We start from the raw sequence: 9,654 nt of genomic DNA on the forward strand, positions 1-9,654 counted from the left end.
CTGGAACATAGCCAGTCCCCAGTACCTAATTTGTTTTGTTTTAATGCAAACAGGGCACACAAAACCATTTGTAACGTGTTGTAGGAACCAGGTGATTTCAACGGAGTCTAAGAAGAACTGAGAAATGGAAGGTGCATATTGGATTATTAAATGGAGAAGCAAAATTCCATTTAAGGCAAACATTTATTTAGTGCCTAAAATTATTGATTGCTCTGCTCAGGATAAAAGGGAGAAATAGAATAAATACACTTTATTTTGTTCCACTGCCTTTATCTTATGGGCAGCTTTGTGGTATTTCAGCTCAGACAGTCCACACCCACACAGTAAACACCCCTAGCAGTGTGTATCAGTGGGAGGGAGGCTGCAGCTCGTCCAGGTGCAGTGACAGTCCCTGTCCCCCTGTGCTGCTCCCTTGTCCCAGTGGTTTCAGGTCAGATGCCTGGCTGGGCACAGCTTTCCTGGGAGATGGATAGAGCTGCTCTGTACAGCGAGCTCTGCCATGTTCAGAGAAACATTTTACCTGCAAGAGAAGCTGTTGAAGGATGGAAAACCAATGGGAATTTCCCCTTCAGTCTGTAAGACCCTGACCCTGTGAGGTGCTGGTCCTTCTGCCATGGGTAAAGCCACTCAGTGACCCCCGTGGGGCTCAGCCATTCTAGAATCTGTCAGCATGTTCCAGGTCTAGGATGGAGCTTTCCAGGAGTTAACACTGGGCTATTTGTATTTTTATGAGTGTTGCTGACCGTGGCTATTTATGACAGAACTAAAGGAATTAATATTCATTAATATTCGTAACCTCCCCTGACTTTGCCCTATAAATCAGGAGTGGCTGTGACAGGGCCCCTGCTCCAGTCTCAGGGAGGCAGCTGCTCAGAGGTGCCCGGGCAGTTTTGGTGCACAAATGTAATTCCTGAAGGACCTCTGGCCCTGCCCTCAGCACTGATGAGCTGGTGGCAGTGACACAGCCCTCGGTGAATGGCTGCTGAGGAAGGTGAGCCTTCATCCCCTGAGCTGTGGGGACATATCGATGGCAAAAGAGTTATCAGCTACTGAATCCAGACCTGGACTGTGCAGCTTTCTGGGCATTGCAGTGGGCTTTGAAGACTGATTTCAGCTCTGGAGGACATCCTGGGGTGAACGTTTTGGAACACTGTCCGAGTGGAGGTGGCGGCAGCAGCTCAGCACGGTGACAGGTCCCACTGAGGATGGGCAGGTGGGAAATGCCACTGCCTGAGCCCTGACAGGGCCAACCCCCTTTAGGTGCCAGAGGAGGAAGGGAGAAGGCAGCAGGGAAGGCACAGGGAGGTGTAAGTGCTTCACTGCAGTGAAGGGGGGTGTAAGCAGGACAGGAGTGGGCGTCCCACGGCACAGGAGTTGTTGTTTTGTGGGGATGTCCAAGAGGTGTAACAGCTGGATGTGGCTGGGCTGCAGGGATGTGGAGGTGTGTCCATCTTGTTCTGGGGCTGTCAGCAGTGCCCTCATGGCCCTGTCTGCACCAGGAGAGGAAGGAGCAGCTGTGGGGGCTGATGGAGGAGCTGTGGCTGAGCCACACTGAAGTCAAGGCAAAAGATGGCCAAAAATAGAACAAGCAAATGAATTGATAATGATATAATACATGGGAGGAAAAAATAGAAGAGGGTCAACAAGATCCCAGCTGTGTCAGAATCAAAAGAGATTGTGTTTGTGTGTGTAAATCCCTCCTTGGAACTGGACTCCATATGTGGAAGAAAGCAGTGCCGCTTTTCTCCTTCCACACACTATTTCTGGTGCTCTCTAAAGTCATGCCCTAAGACTTGCTGGTATTTCATGAAGAACACGCTCAGCCTTCAGGGTGAGCAGTGCCAGAGTCCATGAAAACAGACACCGCAAGAGCCACAGCATTGAACAAATGTTATTCTTTGCCTTTTTTTAATAATAAGAAAAAGAATTTGGCAAGAAAGCTTTGTCACTTTGAAGGCTGACATATTCCATCATTTAAACCCTCCTCATTAGGTTTGGAGAGGGGAATCTGCACATCCCTGAGAACAAGTAAAGAGTGCTGGAGCCTGGGGAGTGTGGAGAGAATGCTGGGGGAGAGCCTGGAACCTCTGAGCTGGGTCCTGTGCCTGGGCTCACCTGTGCTGCTGGCCTTTTGCAAAGGGGCTGGTGCAAATCCCTGCAGTGGAGGTGGAGAGGTGAGGGGTCCAGGGGTGTGCACAGTCACATCCACATGACCTGCCCCTCCTCAGGAAGTGCCAGCAGGAGTAAATGGCAAGTTCAACCAACCCTGTCCCCGGTGATGAGGAGTAGCCTGAAGCCTTGCTGTGACTGTTGATTTGGAGCCCCTTCCTGGAAAAAGCCAAAATTATTCATCCTCAGGACGCAGTGGTTATAAGGAGAAGGGCAGCATTTTCCACCGTATTTTTTCCCAGGCAAATATAAATACACATGTGAACACTTTGTGTGCTCATGCCTGCTTTGCCCTGTTCTTGGCCACAAGTGCCTTTCCCCCACCCAACCAGAGCAATCAAAAACCCCAGACTGGCATTTTCTGCTCAATTTTCCCCGATGATTCTGTGTGAATGCTTTGAGGATGGATGCAGGGAGAAGGGATGGCTTTGTTTGCACATCTGTTGGGAGTTCCAGGTTTGCTGCAGATCATGGGCAGCTTGGAGGGGGCTCTGGGCTGGGTGTCTGCTGAGGGTCAGTCTCCTTCGCTCCCTGGGTTCTCAGCCCATGTGCCTTCCCCCTGCCCTCCCCTCTCTTTGACTAAGACAAGGCTATTTGTTACCTGCTGCTGGAGATGGACTCAAACAGCCCTGAGCTCTGGGCAGCTTCAGGTCCCTGCTTTGGGTATCAGCCTTACACACTTTGCAGTTTGGCTCCAGTCTCCAGTTCATAAAGCAGCTGGAGCCAAGGCAGAGCTCCTGGATTGGTCTGTGCTGCTTTAGGTTAAATCCTCAGCTCTCCTTTTACTGCTATTGCTGTGGAAGCTGCATCTTTTACTGTTTGCTGTCTTGGTAAAATGGCTGTAAAATGAAAATAGTGACAGTGACCCTCTGAGGCTCCAAGCCCAGCACCTGCTGAGAGCAGAGCTGGGAACTGCTGCAATGGGTGCTGCTTTGCTCTCCAGGATTCTGCCTCCACAAATCTAGGATGGAAAAGGGCCTGCCCTAGGAAATCCAAGGGGGGAGGGGGGAAGGTGCTCACCTAGACCACTGGTGTTGGTGGCATGTTTGGAGCATAAGAATGGTGACAGAAATCGTTGAATGTCTTGGCTTGGAAGGGACGTTAGGGATCATCCAGTTCCAAATCCCTGCCATGGGCAGGGACACCTATTAGAAAAAGTTGCTCAAAACCCCACCCAACCTTGAGCACCTCCAGGGATGGAGCATCCACAACTCCATAGGACCCACCACAGCTTTCCTCTCCAAGCCTGGATAGACTCAATATGGCTTTGTTCCTTTAGGAAGAGTATTTTTGGACATAGAGAAGACCAGAGACCTGGGGTTACCGCCAGGCTTCTCCAGGTGTTGGTGGGATGGAGCTGCTCCGAGACGAGCAGTGCCTGGCACTGGGACTGTGCCTGGTGTTTAAAATAGCCCCGCTCAGGTCTGGAGACAGAACAGCTCGTGCAGCCTGAGGTGAGGCTGGAAAGAACTGGAACTGTCAAAAGTAGAACAGGGCACTTGACAACACAACCCTCAGCTTTCCCAGTCACTGTGGAGCCAAATCAGCAAACCCGCGTTCATCAACAGGCCAAGGCTCCTTTTATAGTAAAAGCAAATATTGGAGAGGCCTGGGGCCAAATGCCACTTTTTTGGTCAATCTGCACTGCTGGCGTGGCCTCCAGAGCTCCAAGCCCTCAGACCCTGACCAGAAGGGATGGTGGTTTGCACCTTTTGGAGCTGGGCTGTGCCCCCAGTGCCCGGGGTCTGGAGCAGTTGCACTGTCCTTGTGGCTGTTGCACAGACACAGCTCCTCTGCTTCCCTAGAACGTCACTGATGAGCTCTGACACATCTGCCAACCCCACTGCTGTATCCCTCCTAAAATAATGATTGGGCATTTTCTCCTTGGTAGAAGAAAAGAGAGCAGGAGGAACCCCAGCTGTTAGAACTGCCCTTATTTTGTGTGGTTTGAACGCAGTGGTGGTGGGAGCAGGGGCCCTGGGAAATGTCTGTACGTGTGCAGAGTAAGACCTGGCACTTTAAACTTTCTCCTGTCTAGAACTCTATGAAATTGCCTTTATTTCAAAAAAAGCTTTTGTACAGAATATTCAAAGCAGGTGAAAGGAATGTTTGATAAAGGTGACTGGAGAACAGATCTGCTCCTGGGAGCTTTGACTGAAAAACAGAAGTTGCAATAGATATGCTAGCCTTAAATATTTTATCAAACTGGAATTACTTATTTAGAATTTTGATTGGGATCAGTGCAGTATGGGAGACTGTAGGAACTGCACATAGGGGATTTGGATGCTATCAAAATAGTTCAAACTTTGATTTGGACATGATTTTTCCACTGGAAAGTACAGGATTTTGTACTTTGGGCAGCAAATTACAGGAAGTGAAAAGCATAAGTATTTGACTCGTTTCTTTTCTGGGATCTAGAGGGATTTTTTGTTCCAAAAGAAGCCAAATTTTCAAACCTTTCACTGTGTGTTTCAGAACAGACATGAGGACTCAAGGTGCCAACTGACTCCAGAGGTCAGGAGGGTTTCCCACCCCTGTCCCCACATCCCTGATCCACACCAGGGTGTTCCCTGGCGCCTGCAGAGGAGCGTTCTGGGGAAAAAACAGCTGGGATAGGGTTAAGGATGAGCACAGCAAGCTTTGGGAAGGAGGGTTTCAATCCCAGTGTTTGAAGCACCGGGTAGATTTATGATTTTAGATACTTTTTCCCTTTTTAGTTTCATGGCATCGAGATTGCGCTGTAGGAAACACATCCCTGGGGAGAGCTACGAGGCTAAAAAAAAAGGATATTCAGTGTATCAGGAGAAACCCCGGGGCGAAGGCAGCGGAGGGAGAGGCTGTCGATGGTCTCCTGCAGTCTCACAGCACCATCTACTGAGGGCTGCCCGAGAGAGCAGCATCCTCCTCCTCCTCCTGCAGTCCCCCTGCTCTGACAGCAGCCTCCTCCTCTGCCCGGCTCACCTTTGTCCTGAGGAAAGTTGTATCTGCTGGACTCGCCTCCTAAAGCAAACAGCCAAACTTTGCCGGGGCCTCCTCAGGCCTGGCACGGGTGTTTTTTTCCAAGAAGAGTCAATGGAGCATCCCGAGTTCTGCCTGCCTGGGCTGTGGGAAGCAGCCGGCCAGGAGCTTTGGGCTCAGCAGGAGGGGCTGGAGGGAGGAAGAAAGGCTGGGAGCGGCTCCGGGGAGTGCATTGTGTCTCTTTTCCTCTCACAGTAAGAGAGGAGCAGGTGATTCCCTGGGCTGCAGTAATTCCAGGCTGTCATCCTTTGCACAGGGGGTGTGGGCACAGCAGAGGCAGCACTGGCTCTGAGCTGCTGTTGCAGCAGAGGAGAAGTTACACCTGACTTTGTGGGGACTCCTGTCAGAGTTCCAGTATCCTGGAGACACTGTCTGTAAATGTCCCATTTTGCCCCCTCTCTCCCTCAGCAGGCTGTAAGGAAATATGAAATCCTGGGAGTCAGCACAGCCTCCAGTGCTGGTGTCCAGCCCCGGCATTGACTCAGGGCAGTGACAGCTGTGACTTTGACCAGAGATGGAGAATGCAGAGCTGATCAGGGGAGACCCCAAGAGGCAAGAATTTATCCTTTGGGAAAAGTGCATCTGGCTGTGTATGGAGTCATGGAATCGTTCAGGGCAGAGCATCCCGCTGGGCTCCTGCTCCTTGGACAGCTCCCTCAGGGATGCCAAAGCACTTGCAAAGATCCCATTACCTGGAGCATTATCTGCCCTGTCAGGTGCCACTCATGGTGCTCCTGGGGACCTTCCCTGCTCCTTGCACATCAGGGCAGTTTATCCCTGTGCTTCCAGGGTGTTTCCAGGGGTGTCTCCTGCCGAACTCTTCCTTCACACCAGCACCTGACCCTGCCCTGATTCAGCCTTGGGCCCTGCTGACCTGACCTCCTGTGGGACCAGAGCTTGGCAACATCCTGGTATTCCAGCTGCAAATGCCAGAGCACACACTCATTTTGTACCCACTGGACTGTTGTCTGCAGTTCTGTATTTTTAGGGAGGTTTCTGCTACGTGAGCCTGTTCTGCCAGCATTATTTCTGCTCATTAGAACAACCACCATTTTGGTGCACTGTTATGTTTATTGCTTCTTCCATTCATGGCTTAATGATAAGAAAAGATAACTCTGGCCCTGGCAAGAAAGTATTTTTCTGCTTGGACTCATGGCTGTATTTTTATACTTTCAGATGAAGGATTGGCACTTGGGTTTGGCAAGAGCTGCTTTTACTGCTTGAATCAGGCTGTGCATTTTGAATGGCCATGTGCCACTAAACACTGCTTGTACCCACCCAAAGGAACAAAACCCAACTATTTGTACTCCTGGGATCAGTCATCCATCCTCAGGAACTGCAGGATAGCACAAGGAGTAATGGGTTCAAACTGAAACAGGGAAAATTTAGGTTACATGTTGGGGCAAAACTCTTCCCAGCCTGTGATTCTGTGGTTCCATGGAAAAGGCACCTCAGTGAAGTCAGGAGTGCAGTTGGGCTCTCTGGGGGTGTCAGACAGGCTGATGGCCGTGCCCATGTCCCTTCATGTGGGATGCACCCAAATGGAAAGATAAAACAGTGTCACTGGGGAGGTTTTAGTGCTGATGGCTGGAGCAGAGAGTGTCAGGACGTGCCTGAAGGTCCATCACGTGAGGGGGTGCTGAGGTGTTGATAAGGACTAATATGAGCCAATTTCACGCTGAAAGTGGTTTTCTTAGATCGGTAAATATTATTTTAGTGAACTGTCCATCTGTAGTCAGCTCAGGGTTTAGGTTTTTCGCATAAATAAGCATCCTGAAAGGTCACCTGAGTTGTTTTTTAGTGCTGTGTTTGGATGAAGAGGTGTTTTTAGCTGTTTAGAGGGGTGGGTGTGAGTGCCAGCGGGAAGGTGACATCTGGTGATGGCAATGAGTTGTCTTGGGGTCAAAGGGGCCAGGAAGATGGTCACAGCACCTTATCCTGGTTCCTGCCAGGTGTCCATCTGGGAAAGCTGCCTGCACTGATGTCCATGGGGTCTGCAAAGCTGGGATGCTCAGAGGGCCAGTGGGTTTGGAACAAAGCTGAACCTGGAACTCCAAAGTCCTTATTTTAACTGTAATACCACAAATCCTTTATTTTAACTCCAAAACATAATAGATTTGGGGGTTTCAGCTCTCATAATGGACAGGTTCATCCTGTTCCTGCTGGAGACCTGCCCTAGCTCTCCCGAGTCCAGCCTTGGGCAGCAATGCCAGCGAGATCTGGCTCCGGGTCAAATTGCAGATGAGAAATTGCCCTTGCTGGTGATGATGGCAGGCAGGGCACTCGGTCCTGGGGTCCCTCGGGGCACCAGCTGGAGCAGGAGCAGCTCTTGCTTTGTTCACAGCACGTTTCTAACCACCCGTGATAATAATCCCCAAATCCCACTGTTTAATGCTGTTAAGCATAACCCGTTATCTGATTTCACAGAATCAAGATTTTCCTTTGCTGTTGCTTTGGGGTTTTTTTTGTGGTTTTTTTTTTTTTTTACAGTGAAAAGGGACAATTCAGGAACAATGTTATCAGGATCCAACAAGCCTCTTGGTACAGCTTTGTTTTCCTTTGTATCGTGGTATTCACACGCACTTAAGGGTGTGAACACTCCTAAGCACTCATGGTTTTGAGGTCTTTAGAATTATTCTCGGTAGTGTGGGTAATCACTGCTGCCACCATAGAAGGTCACTTTTCATGGGCTGAATAAAATCAGGGATTTCGTGCTGGCATCAGGAGGACCAGTTACTCCCACTGGTTGTTTTTAGAGTGATACCTGAGGAAACAAACAGCCCAAGTCCCAGGAGCAGAATGAAAATAAGATGGAAGCCCCTCCAAGGCCTGTGGCACCCAGTCCCGGACCCTTCAGGGCCATGGAGGGCGCTGAGGACCTGCAGGGCTTTGGCACCTGCACAGGGTGTCAGTGTTGCTCCATTCCAGCACGGGCACTGAGCTCCCGGAACGCGGCATGGGAAAGGACAGTAAATCCAATCCTCTGCCTCGATGGTGGCCCGAGGCATCAGTTTGATCTCTGCATGCACTGCCAGCCCTCGGGGCTGCCTCGTTCACTGATGTTTCCACAGGTGTCCTGGAGCCGGACCCGAAGCCGGGACATCCCTGCTGCCTTCTGTGCCTGTGCCATGGCTGGTGCCCGAGAGGGGACGGTCCAGGGTATGTGCAGAGCACCGACCGCTCTGTCTGACAGTTCCAGCTCCTGTAACTTCACTCTCTGAGAGTGGCAGCAGCTGCCGAGCCCGGGGAGTGCCAGGTGAGGAGGACAGTGCCATGGAACACACGCCATGCCCCGTGGAACCCTCCCTCCTGCAGCTGTGTGTGCTGGCCCAGCTCACAGCTCCCTGTGCCCCTGGGCTGCTGCTGCTGCTGCTGCTGCTGCTGCTGCTGCACGCGGTTATTTTGGACAGGGATCGGCTTTGACATCAGGCTGTGCTTCTCCCTGCTCGGAAGGTCACCGAGCCCTGGCTGTGCGGGGAGCTGGGGCAGCCGTGCTGCCCTGAGCAAACGAGGGGTCCCTGCTGTGGGCACAGGGCCCCCTCCCCTGGGGGCTGTCCCAGTGCATGGCTAGAATGCCCCTGGGACGAGCTGGACTGGTGACAGGGTCTGGCTGGGGTGTGGGGGTGTTTAGAGTGCAGCCCACTGCTCACCCGGGGTGGCTGGAGCTGCTGCAGCCGAACCTTCCTGCAGCTGGGAGCAACATCTGCCCTGGTTTAACCTGCCCTTTCCCACGGCAGCAAAGCCCCTGCCGCCTGCTCTGTGCTGGGGGGAGCCAGGACCCCTCGGTGTGGCACGGGAGCAGCTTTGGGAGCCCGTGTTTCAGGCACGGCTCCTGAAGACAGCTCAGCACAGCCTGGGAGGGGGTGAGCCCTGGCACCAGCCCCCCACGCTGACAGGGACCCCCAGCTCCTCGGGACAGCAACAGGCCACTCACTGTATTTCTCATTTTCTTGGCTTTTTCCTCTTTATACACCAGATAAAATAGTCAAAAATCCCTTCTCCCTATGTCTTTTTCCTTTTTTTTTTTTTTTCCCCCCCTCTGGAATTTTGAAGACAGCTCTTGCTGCAGCCTCTTCCAGAAGCAGCACTAGATAATCTTTCCTCTTTTGCTAAATTCCTTCTCTGACATTAGCAGAACATTTGTTTGTGTGACAGTTCCCATTTAGCTTTTGACAAGCTCTGTAGCTGGTCAATTTATTTTACTTTTTAAGTGAAACGATGAATAAAGAAAAAAAATTACTTTCTTTTGCCAGCACAACACAGACATTTGCCTTCGTGAAATAATTATTATTTATGACCCCTTTAATGATTGTGCAGCACAATTTTATGGCTTTGGATTGTGTCCCGTTAGGAGCAGGATTTTATCCCTGAATTTAGATGCAGGAGGAGTGTGTGTGCATAATGGGAGATATCTGAAATCCCCAGGCAGCTCCACACAGGAATAATCTGCTGCTGCCAGGACTCACA

This window comes from Myiozetetes cayanensis, unplaced genomic scaffold (assembly GCF_022539395.1).
Source record: "Myiozetetes cayanensis isolate MyiCay16 unplaced genomic scaffold, myiCay2020 scf18, whole genome shotgun sequence".
NCBI lineage: Eukaryota > Metazoa > Chordata > Aves > Passeriformes > Tyrannidae > Myiozetetes > Myiozetetes cayanensis.